The sequence below is a fragment of the Marmota monax genome, unplaced genomic scaffold (assembly GCF_021218885.2).
Source record: "Marmota monax isolate L192 unplaced genomic scaffold, Marmota_monax_Labrador192_F-V1.1 WCK01_AAM20220418_F8-fsc00039, whole genome shotgun sequence".
In the NCBI taxonomy this organism is placed as follows: Eukaryota; Metazoa; Chordata; class Mammalia; order Rodentia; family Sciuridae; genus Marmota; species Marmota monax.
The window spans coordinates 3,267,489-3,279,998 of NW_026693602.1; the positions used below are offsets into that span (position 1 = coordinate 3,267,489).

Below are 12,510 nucleotides of genomic sequence, written 5' to 3' on the forward strand. Positions count from 1 at the left end.
CTCCCTGTGGAGAACACAGGCTCTAGAGGCCAACTCCAGTGCACATTCAGTTCTACCACTTCCTAGCTATCAGCTCCCTGCAAATCACCTCACTTCTTGATGCTTCAGTTTGCTCATCTGGAAAGTAGGAAGAAAGTGCCTCAAGAATTGGGAGGATTAAACATGTGAAAATGCTCAGCATTTTGGATGGCAACAAATGTTCACTACACAAATATTTACTCAATGAGGTTAAGAATGGAAAATGCCTAACCCAGGCTTAGAGGTTTAGGGAAATATTTTCAGAGGAAGTATTACTGGAGACCTTTGCACCAGCTAAAAAGAGCCAGGAGGAAGAGGCATTGGATGAAATAGTGTACTCTGTATAAGGCAGCATGCCCAGATATCCAGCTATGCAAGCAAGCATGGTGTACTTAAAGGTCAGGCAGCCCTTCAACACACGGACTATGCAACTCTTTCCATACAAATATGAATTGCTCTACTAGATAATAAATTCCTGGAGATTATTATGGCTCCTTGTTTGTATCCCATCCAGCACATAGTAGAGAGTCATGTACAGAGAAAATGATCAGTATATGTCTGCTATTACATAGTAGAACTTTGTCCACTGTCAGCCTTCCTGGACTGGAAAAAAAAAAAAAAAAACATGTCCTGGAAGCTGTGTTTATAAATTGCAGTGACTGAGAATAACATGGCTTGAATTAAGAGAGCTCAGGCTTTATAAGATATATGCCTTACTATCAAGTCAAATAAGCCACCAACAAAACCATGTCTAAAAGTTTAGAGGTCCTAGGCATACAATAAACTAGGATCTTGCTTTTCAGGAGTAAAGTCTAAAGATATAAAATACAGATTTTTTTTTTTACTCTGATTTGGGGTTATGGTAAATTCTGAAGTGATATAATAATGCCGTTAGGGCTACATATTTGTTATCTTGCATTCGTTTTTTAAAATATTTTTTAGTTATAGTTAGACACAATATCTTTATTTATTTTTATGTGGTGCTGAGGATGGAACCCAGTATCTCACATGTGCAGGCAGGCACTCTACCACTAAACTATAGCCCCAGCCCTATCTTGCATTCTTAAGAGAAGAGACACTAATCTATGTGCTACTAATACTTCCAGTTTTATAAAATTTCCCTTATCATTTTTGTACTATTGAAATAATCGTGGTTTTTTTTTCAAAATACTTGGTAAATGGAATTAAGAAAATGAAAGGACTTCCATTTGAACGAATTTAGAGAAAATAGGTGTGCCTTGTTTCAATTTCCTTTCATTTGTTGAAGCACTTACTTTGTGATAATAAAATTATCAACTCTAAATAAAACTGGCATGCAATATTAAACAGCTCTGATTTTATTTTCTGTGCATATTTGTTTCAGTGCTAAAAACTCTTACTCCTAATGATAAATATGAGGATTCTATCAATAGCCTGGGCCAAATTAGGCCCTCAGGAAAGTTCATTTCCCTTCCCGATCCAGACCATACAGAATATGCTGGAGAGAATTTTCTAACAGCTGAGTCAAGTCTAGTTAAACTCTTTTTCCTGACTTTTTTTCCACTGTGCCTCCCCTTCTCTTCTGAAAGCCTCATCTCCTCTCAAAAGGTGGAAATTTGAGACAGAAAGTTCTCTCTCTTCTTCAAACCTGGTTTTAAATAAAGCTACTTCCTTTCCAGCCTTTCTCCCAAATTTCTGTGGAGCACCAGGAGGTGAGACCCTTCACCATGGTAACAAGATAGTGCCAGGTGTTCGGAGAAGCTCTGAGGGCGATCTGAAGTTCACCAGTCAGGAAAAGCTTCATTGCAAAGGAGATATTTAAGCCAGGCCTTTACGGAGGTAAGAAGAGTGGGTCATATCTGAGAAATGAACATTCTAGGCCGAAGGAAGATCAAGTTCAAAGACTTGTACACAAGAACGTGACATTATGACTGAAGAATAGAAGAGCCACCAGGGTGACTGAATTAGTGCTCTGGGAAAGACAGTGGATGAGATAATGGCTACAAATCACTTAGGGACATATTGATCACATATCAGTTATTTTTATAACAGAAATATAAAAATAACAGAATTTGGCTTTTGTTGGAATGAGATGAGAAGACAATGGATAGTTCTGAATAAAGGGGAGGAGATAAAACCTGGTTAATGTTTTGACAAGATCACACTTTTGGCAGATTATCTCTCAAAAGTAGCTACCATACATCAATGCCTTCCCATCATGAACCTGCATGATGTGCTGCCCATTAAAAGGTGGAATCTGTGTCTTGTCCTCTTGAACAGAGGATGGTCTTCTGACTTGTTTTTCCCAAAAGAATGAGATAAACGTGGTAGTCTGTGAAATTCAACTCCCAGGCCTGAAAAGCCTGCAGTTCCCACTTTCTCTCTTATAGAAAATGAATGTTAGGCAAGGAGTCTGACAGCCATGAGAGGTTCATGCTATGAGGAAGCTCAAGCCAGCCACATGGAAAACCATGGAGGAGAACCCAGTCAACAACCAGACTTGGGATCCCATAAAAGCGAACCAAGGTCCACTGAGTCCTAACTTCTGGGACCACAGACATTGTGGAGTAACATCAAACCATCACCACTGTGTCCTGTCCACATTTTTACTCTGAGAAAATAAAATAGTTCTTATCATACACCAGTAGGTTTGGGGGTAGTTTAAAGATTAATAACTGTACCAGAAACTGATACGAACTAGGTGGCAGGTGAACAATCTGAAGAGAATCAAGGACACTGTCACTAAGGGCTAGAAAGTCAGCAGGGAAATTGTCATTAGAGGCTGGAGAGGGAACAACTCATGTCATAGTGTGACAGGACATTGGCAGCACCGTGGCCTATAATAATAGAGAAGAAAAAAAGAATGTGCTTCTGAAAGTGACAATAGGTTTCATTCAGCGCACCATGAGTAAGTGCAGGAAGAGAAATATAACTCGGTGTTCAAGCCAAATTTAGAGGAAATAACTCAACCCAAGATTTGCTGGCTGAGAAAATAAAACTAATTCTTGCTTTTCTAGGCAGCAAAAGATATTCAAAGAGAGAAGTAGTCATAGAAGAGAGGTCAAATCCAAGGTTTACTAAAACAATGTGCTCTCAGGTTGAAGATCATATCGTAGGCACGTAGCAAAAAGATCCTTCAGTAAGACCTTAGAAAGTTTTAAAGTGCTGCCTTAGATCTTGTCAGATTGGGCTCCTAAAAATCCTAAGGGCTTCTTCTATAGCATTCTCACTTGCAGCGAAAGTAAACAGGAGCCAGTGTTTAGAGTTTTCAGGATATAGATAGATATAGATATAATGTTTTAGTCAGCTTTTTCACTGCTATGATTAAAAGATCTGACCAGAACAATTTTAGGGGAGGAAAAGTTTATTTGGAGGCTCACAATTTCAGAGGTCTAATCCGTATATAGCAGGCTCCATTCCTTGGGGCTTAAGTGAGCCAGAACATCATGGTAGAAGACTGGAAGCAGCTTATATGATGATCAGAAGCAGAGAGAGACTCCACTTTTCAGATACAATATATAATATATAATATATATATTGTATCTGAAAAGTGGAGTCTTTTATATATTATATGTAAAATATTTATATAAAATATATAATATTTATTATATATTTATATATAAAATATAATAATTTATATATAAAATATAATATTTATATATTATATATTATATAATATATATTCATTATATATACACATTTATATATATATTTATTATATATTATTGATGTATTATATATTATATATATTTATTATATATTATATATAAAATATACATTTTTTAATCAAATGGAGTTAAACTCAAATTAAAAGGAAGTCCCCCATGTCTTAAAGAGATACGAATTTAAACACAAGAAACAATACATCAACAGCTAAACTAAAAGAAGTATAAAAATTTCTAACCTCTCTAAGGGTAGAAAGCAGGCTACTCAACTCATGCAAATGTAAATTAGGCATCTAGAGAGGCCAAACAGAGGAAGGCTAATGGCTGGCCAGTCTTTAGCTTTCCAGATGTTCTAGCTGAGGTGACAGGAGAATGAAGAAGCATTTTTGGATATTTGACCCTAACAACCTAAGAAGAGTCAACTAGCTAAAGGTAGCCCAGACTGCTGAATCATGATAAATAACAAATTAATGAGGTTTTTAAGCCACTGAGTTCTCAACTGTTATTACATTCCATTTTTCTCTTATGATAGTCATTTTTAATTCACTGTCATTTAAATGAAACAATATGGCTTCTGCATTGAGGACAGGCTGGAGTCGGGCAGAGGGAAGCAAGTGTAGCACTATCGAGGTCAATTCTTGCATTTATACTGTGAGCAATGATACTCGCTTGGGCCCAGGTGGCAGCAATGTCGGTGGTGAGAAAAGGTCACGGGTGGGCTATATTTCAAAAGCATGGCTAAATGATTTGGTGGCAGATTCAAGTAGGTGTGAGAAAAACAGAAGTCCAAGATGACTCCATGATTGATTTATTGATTGATGATGGACTTACTGTCTATTCATTTTAAAGAATGAATCCTTATGGTTTAGATGGGAGGTATTCCCCCAAAGCTCATGTGTGAGACAATGCAACAAGGTTCAGAGGAGAAATGATTGGGTTGCGAGAGTCTTAAACAAATCAGTGAATGAGTAACTGATGGGATCAATGGGGTGGTGGCTGAAGACAAGTAGGGTATAGCTGGAGGAAGTAGGCACTGGGGGTGTGGCTTTGGGGTATATACTTTGTATGTTGCAAAGGGAGTCTCTCTGTCTGCTTTCTGTTCATCATGTGAGCTGCTTCCCTCTGCCACACTCTTCTGCCATGATGTTCTGCCTCACTCAAGTCCAAGGAATGGAGCCTGCTGTCTGTGGATTGAGACCTCTGAAACCGTGAGCTCAACATAAACTTTTCCTCCCCTAAAATTGTTCTGACCAGATCTTTCAGTCACAGTAGTGAAAAAGCTGACTGAAGCCTCAAGTAAGATGGAGAAGACAGTGGGAGAGGCAGACAGGGAGGATCTTCAGGAATCCAATGAGTATTAGACATCTAATCGAGATTCTGGAGAGACTTTGGATATGAGTCTGGAGTTCAAGGGACAGGTCATGGCTGGAGACATAAATTTATGACTCATCAGTATACAAAGGCATTAACGCCATGAGATCGATGAAATCACCAAAGTAGTGAGTATATTCATAGAGTAAAGCCCTGAGGGCTGAGCCCTCAAACTCTCCTATATTTCCACACTCGGTAAATGAGAAACCAGTCAAAGAGACTGAAATGGCTGCTGGTGAGGAAAAAGGAAAATAAAGAAAGAAGAGGGTTTGGTCCACCGGAGAACTCTCAGGTCCTGCTGAAAGAGCATGGGGGAAGAGAGCCAAGAACTCACCACGAGATTTAAAAACAGAGAGGTTCTTGGTGTCCTTGACAAATGGATTTCAATGTACCTGTGGGATGACCACCAGGCTGGTTCAAGACAGAGTGAGAAAAAATAAAATCTCAGGTAAAGAATATGATGAACCTTGAAAGTTCTCCTGAAAAATGGGGGCACAACACCCAGATGGTAGGGGAAAGAAATGAGGAAAATGACACAAGGCTATTTTTTGCTCAATAGGAGGAATTATACCTTGGTGATATGGTAAGGGGAAAGACCCATTAGAGAGAGAAAAAAAATGATGGAGAGAAAGAATTATTAGAGCTATAAACCCTTGACTAGATAATGAGAATGAGATCACACACCTGAATTAACTAGATGGATTTCTATCTGGTTTTCTGATCTCTAAGTTGCCTTTTTCCTTCAACAAATTCTGCCTTGAGCTAATTTTCCTAAAATACTGTCGGCATTTTATTGGTCCAGCACTGTTTTTTTGCTATGTTGCTATGCCTCTTCCCTCCTTCACATTCATGCGCTTAGCTGTCCAACTTTTGAATGATCCAACTGATTCTCACTGAATCAATACAAATCATGTATGTGACCAATCTTCTGCAAGGCACACAGATCTTTTCTTTATTTAAAATGCAAGTACAGAGTCAGACTCATATCAAAATGAATTTACAGACATAAAAAAAATATTATAAGGGAATACAGACAGCACCAAATAAATACATGAAAGGAAGAAAGTAGTTCTGCCCGGGCAGAGGATGAGGACACAGACACTACAGATGATAAGCCCTTGGTGCAGGACCCTGGCAGGCTGGCACTGAGGGGCAAGTACGTGTAGAAGACAGCAGCAGTGTGCCTGGAGCTGAGGCTAGAAGAGGAGAGGGGGATGCAGAAGTGATCACAGCCTGTAAGAAAGTATTTCCTACTGCCAGCCAGGGAGGAGGCTCCACAGCAGTCCCACTAGGTCCTTCACCTCTGCCTACAGGCCCCGAGTACTTAGCTTTATGTGTAGTAAGCCACGGCAATCCAGATGTCAAGAGGTTAAGGCTGAACTAGATCAGAGACCTCCCAACAGAACAAAACATGCCCCTGGGGTGTCCTGCATTTTCCCAGGGGTATGTGGGTACAGAGCACTAAAGGAATCAAATTCCATACCCACTGCTTAGTGGGACTCCCCCAGTACTATCAATGCCATGCTTGCTGGACCTGAGACAAGCAGATTTCTAGCAAGTTCTCCTTTCTTACTTCCCCTTTCTTCTTTTCCCACTTTATGAAAGACACATCCCTCCCCCATGCAGAATCTGACCCTTTGGCTTGCCTTGCCAGGGTGCCACATAAAGAAAGGAGCAACTTGAAAAACTGACTTAAGAGAGAGCTTTTAACTTAAATCAAACCAATGTTATCAATCATCTCTATATCTATCATTCACATTTCCACTATAGCTTTAGTTTTATGCCTCATCATTGCTTACAATAAAAAGGATTATTTGGTTAATTGTACATTCATAATAGGTAAAACAACATAACCAAGAAGAAATTTTAACAATAGAACCCCTTAGTTAAAAGGATTAAGATTGAATTTATAGACTTACTTTTGTTGTAGGGAAGTAAGGGAGAAAAAATGGAAAATATATTATAAAATCCATAACTGTAAAAGTGTTCAATTTAAGAATAATTATTTGAAAATTTTAGAGATCATCACTAACAGTGTGCAAGGGCTGCTTCATTTCTCAAATTTCAATTTAAAAACATGTGTGTAAAATTCCCATTAAGGAGAAGTATAATTCAGTGCTATGAGAGATCTGGGCTTTCTCTGGGCATTTTTGTATGTGTCACTATGATAACTTCCTCCCCCATCAATCTTAAAATCATCATATCTTCTTCTTCTAGGACTATTTTCAGTTGCAATTCCTCCATTTGACAAATAATTTCTTTCCCCTCTGATCTTTCCCAATACCTATCAGGACTTGAAAGAATCATTAACATTTGGAGAGGACACAACCACATATTGTATCCAAACTTTTGAGTCCTTTTTAATTTAGACTATATGCAACCCTCTATCTCTGCCATGGGCTAAAACACTGTAAAACAGATGTATACAAATACCTTGCCTTCAGATGTAAAATGTGTACAAATAATATTGTTGAACTGAACTGAGCTCAAAGAACCTTTTATTTACTATTTCTAATCCCAGCAATGAATAACTATTTTTTTTAAAAAAGAACATCTTTTAACATAAAGCTAAATAATAAATATCATTAGATTATCCCAGTGATGATCACCATCTATTTCATGGCAAGGATACAAGCATTATAGTTTTCATTATACTGAACAACTGACTTCCAGAACCCAGAAAAGAAAACATGTGATATACAAAAAAGTATTAACATTGTAACCAAAATAAATCTCAGCAGAATGTCTTCTTAGCTATGTCCTAATCCAAGTGAAACTCTGCATACCAGTACAATTTTTTTTTGTACAATGAAGATAAAAATGCAGTTATTATTAGAAGTCCATGAGGTCATGCAGATGAAATATCATTGTGGTGCGTGGAACTTCCTTTGTGTTACTTCCAGATTCACATTGGTTTCTACTGGAATGATTCTCTTAATAACAATAATTTGTACTTCAGACTCTCTGTCAAGATTTCTGGGCTATCCCTGGTTCAATATACTCCAGAAGCAGAGTGAAAAATAGCCCTTATCTGTCCCCAGATGTTAACAGGTGATATGTACATGCATATATATATACACACAGACTTACATATGATTACACATGCACACACACATACAGAATATACACAGTTATGCATATGTTTACATATGTATATACACTTGATGATAGTTCATTAGTGAAATACACCATCAAATTGTTATTAATTATTTAGTTAATTACATTCCAGTACTCACCACCACACATTTTCTCTCAAAGGCCCTATAGAATTTTTCCATCCAATCAATTTAAAAGACTAGCAGCAAGCATTTAAGCAATGTTCAATCTCTAAAGTCTCATGCAGTTACTGTAATCACTGGGTAAGTAAATCTAAGAATGAGTGTATAGCTAAAGAAAGAAGCTGGCTTCTTCCCAGCTTTTCTATCATAAGGCCTTCTGAAAAGGGGGTTTCCTGATCCCTTCATGAGTCCTGGCCCTTCTACCTGGACCGATGGATAAGTAAATAGGTGGATATAGATATATCGATCAATCCAAATTTGCCTACTGTTATTCTTTTATCAGTTAAAACTGATACGAATTGGACAAGTGTTTTCATTCAGGGAACATAAAAGATATTTCCCCAGGGAACTAAACATAGAGATACTTATATGAATATTATTTGGATAAAGAGAATTGTTAAATATGTACTTATTGATGTCAATTATATAAGTGTCATACAAACATTACTTTAAAATCTACATTCTAACACTATAACATTTCCTCAAAATGAAATATGATTGTCACTGTCAAACTGTAGGAAATATTTGAGTGAGGAATATTATGTAGGAAATAATAGTATCCTTGAATAAATACATGCTTTCTTAACCTAGTAGGTCTCAAGTATTCGATCCTGCAAATATTTCAACAAAATATTAAAATAAATTGGAAATCATAACCTAGAGCTCATATATAAATTAACATGAATTTATGTTATTATATCATAACTATTATAATTATATTTTTATCATTTTGTAATCATATTATTATCATATTTAAGTTTTTTATAGGTTTTCCACATGTGGGATAATGAGACAAAATGGGTTAAACCTATGTGAATTAGAATTCCACTTTCTAAGCCTATCCCCTTAGGAAAGTTATTTACTCTATAATTTCATAAGCTACAAAATATAGTTTGCACCACGAAAATATATCAGGATGGTTTTTAAAATGCATACTTAGGGGGCTGGGCATGTAGCTTAGTGGTAGAGGACTTGCCTACCATGCTGGATGCCCTGGTTAAATTTTCCAGCACTGCCAAAATACAAAAACCAAAACATACTTACTTAGAACAATGTTTGATGCATTAGTAAGAACTCAACAGGTGTTGGCTGTTAATCCTATTATTGTCCAAAATGCAACTTGTGGATCTGAAGACAGTACTCTGTGTTATCTATCACTAACTAACCTTCAGAAGAGTAGTTACACAATAAACAAAAAAAGAAAAAGAAAGAAAACACTCAGAGAAATGGGTGGAAGGACAATCTTCTAAATTCTAAAAGTTTTGTAAACTTTTTGTATCAAAGATCCATTTTAAAAGCTGATTAGAATTATGGGGTATTCTCCTGAAGAAAATCTACATCTACACAGCATGCCGCTTCTTTTACAGACTTCCTGTAACCTACCAGAGGCAGCAAACCTGAGACGGGGAAGCTCCGGATGTTAAACTCTTCTACTTCCAATAAACTTAAAACCATATTTTTTCTCCATCCTCCAAAGCAGTTTTTAAAAATACATTCATTGACAATATTAATTCTTACTAGTACTAGTTGATGGCTTTCTGCTATACTAATTTCAGGGATTTAAACAAAAAGTATCATATTATTTTTCTTAAGCTTACCAGTAATCTGCAGGTAAATTCTAATGAGAACATCAAGTCAAACACTAGAGTTGCTCCTTTAAATTAGCAGAGAGCAATGACATCAAAATCATGGAAACACCCTACCCATCTGAGATTCTGTATCTAGGGCCAATCTAACCCTTCTTAGTCACTGCTGCAAAGCAGATCATGAGTCTGAATGAACCTCAGAAGGAGAAAAAGAAAAATATAAGGACATGACACAAAGAATCCTAATAAACCCTAAGAATTTTCTGACACTAAAACTTCAGCTTTTTCTTTACTTTAAAACCCTAAAATGACTATTGCTTTGTGTTCAGTCCTTTACATATCTTGATATTTCTTCAGTTGCACCTCCTCCCTCTACCATGTCCAATGCACTACTTTATAAGAAAATGACAGAAGTTTAAATCTTAATGTGTATTTTATGTTGATGATTTCAACAGAATGGTCCACCTTACAGCTTCTGCATAGTAAGATGTGTAATAACCATCCTGATCTATTTATTCCATAATCCTAACACAAGAGTTCAGCCAGCTCAGTTGGGTCTCATTCCATAAACTGAAAGATGAGAGTGACCACAACTGCAAGAAGTGGCCATTATCCAAAATAGTTTAGAAACACCTAATGGGAAATTGCTGGTGACAGCCACTTTTGCTTCTAGTTTTAACTTGTGACTCATTCTGTTTAACAATCTATTTCATTTATAAGCATCAATGAAGAACTACTTTGCTTGACACATTAGCAAATTTTAAGTGCATAGAATCACAAAAATTTAATTCAAGTGAACTGTAAATTCTTGTAATAATGGAGCTTCAATAAAGCTTGAAAAAAATAATTAGCTATTTATTTAAAGCCTCTTGAATAAGGGTTTTATTTCAATACCATTCTCTCAAATTTCTTGCAAGTTTCTTTTTCCTTTCTTTTTTTCTTTTTCTTTCTTTTTTTTTCTTTTTCCTTCATTCCAAATACTGCTTTTCTGAGAGACAAGCGACTTGTGCAGATTTGGCGCGAACACAGCGCCAGGCCTGAGTGCCAAAGCAATGATCATTCCTGCATAATTCTCTCCCTAGAAGACATATCCTGATCAAAGACGAATGTAATTTGATTTTGCAAAGGTAGTGAGAGAGGCGCGCACGCACGAAGAGCAAGGGTCTTGGGGCGACAGAGAGCAAGCAGAGAGCGGCGGTACCTTTCTTGACCTTTCTGTGGTGGAGTAGGTTCAGGAAGAATCAGTGCTGCGGGAGCGCGTCTTCTTGGAAACCCGCTGCGTGGCTGGGACAGCCAGACAGAGTAGGTGGCGCGCAGGGGCCCGGCGCTGTCACTGCTTGCCCGCCACCGGGAATGGCAAGATTGGAGCGCACCGGGGAGACGCACGCAAGGCGCAAAGGGACGCGAAAATGCGCTCCTCCGGAAGCAGGCGTACAGGCAGGCGAACCCACGGGAGAAATAAAGGGTCAGGAGGGGAAAAACCGTCTGCACGTCGTGCAACGGAAAACTGAAGTCCCCGTCAAGGGGGCGGGGCGGCCCGGCTGCGGCTGGTGGAGGAGAAGTGTGAGTTGAGCCGCAGCTGGGAGGGGCCCGGGGCGTAGGCTTTCGGGGAAAATTCCACCGCGTTTTCAAGCAACACCATCTCCATTCCCAAAGCGGAGAAGCTGAGCTCATACCTCCATGGACACCTGGATGCAGGGTGGTCTCCTTGCAGCCAGCGCCACGTACCAAGGACAGGGCTAGGGGCTTCGACGGCAGCGAGCGTGCGAGTCAGCTGTGATTTCCCCCGCCGCCTTCCAATCGGGGAGTCCCAACTCTGGCAAAAAGAAAAGTGAAAGAGAAAGAGCCAGAAGCAATGGCAAAGATAAACACCTCCAGCAGAGGTTGGGGGAGGGGCGGGTGGCAGGCGGCTCCTGGAGCCACAGGTGTAGTCTCGATCACCTGCAGGTCCTGGGGCACAGAACCTGAAGCGGGAACGGGATACTGAAGGAGCCCGGACCCGCCTTGATGCGCTACTGGCCACTGGCCTTATCTGCCTCCTGGGACACCTACAAAGAAGTCTGAATCGGTGGCGTGGAGCCCACAGGCCACAGTCACAGCTACTGCCGCCTTAGGGAAATTTATGCAGCAAAGCCTGAAGACCCTGGTGCGGTGGGCGCTCCGGGGAAAGCAAAGGGATTTCGAATTGGGATGGATAGTTACTCCAGACAAGCCAGTTTCCCCGCAGCAGAAGTGGGAAGAAGGAAGTTTCTGACTTATTAAAGGAAACTGTTGAAGACACCTGAGTGACCCATTTCTTGCAGGCAGTTGTCAGGATCCGTGAACTTTGCAGGAACTGTACCTCTCTGGAATCCCTTTTTCAGTCTAATAGGTAGTGGAGCTTAAAACATTACATGGGGGTCCCATTTGATGGAATCCTGAGATGTTTTATTGTATGTTCAAATTGGAATGATGTTTTTGAGGCTGAGTGATCTGCATGTGGATCTGAGTTAGCAGCAAAGGCAGAATGCCCAGCTCTTGGGAGAATCTGGCATGCATGTGAATCACTAAAAATCGCTGTTGGAAGGTGCTTCCCAGAATCTTTCAGAGTCAAGGCACGGAGAAAATGATAAG

The 12,510-nt window shown here is 39.0% G+C and overlaps 1 protein-coding gene across 3 annotated transcripts in view; it reads right to left on the reverse strand.

The window, feature by feature from the left end:
* Positions 1 to 11,731, reverse strand: part of Il15 (interleukin 15) — a 71,045-nt gene extending 59,314 nt beyond the window's left edge. For 2 of the 3 annotated variants that reach the window (XM_046459640.2, XM_046459639.2), the window contains exon 1: positions 11,099 to 11,506. The gene's annotated coding sequence lies outside the window, so the exon portion shown is untranslated. Of the gene's footprint in view, positions 1 to 11,098; positions 11,507 to 11,573 lie in introns of those variants that run through there. The other variant, XM_046459641.2, reaches the window with a different exon arrangement.
* Between the last annotated feature and the right edge of the window lie 779 nt (positions 11,732 to 12,510).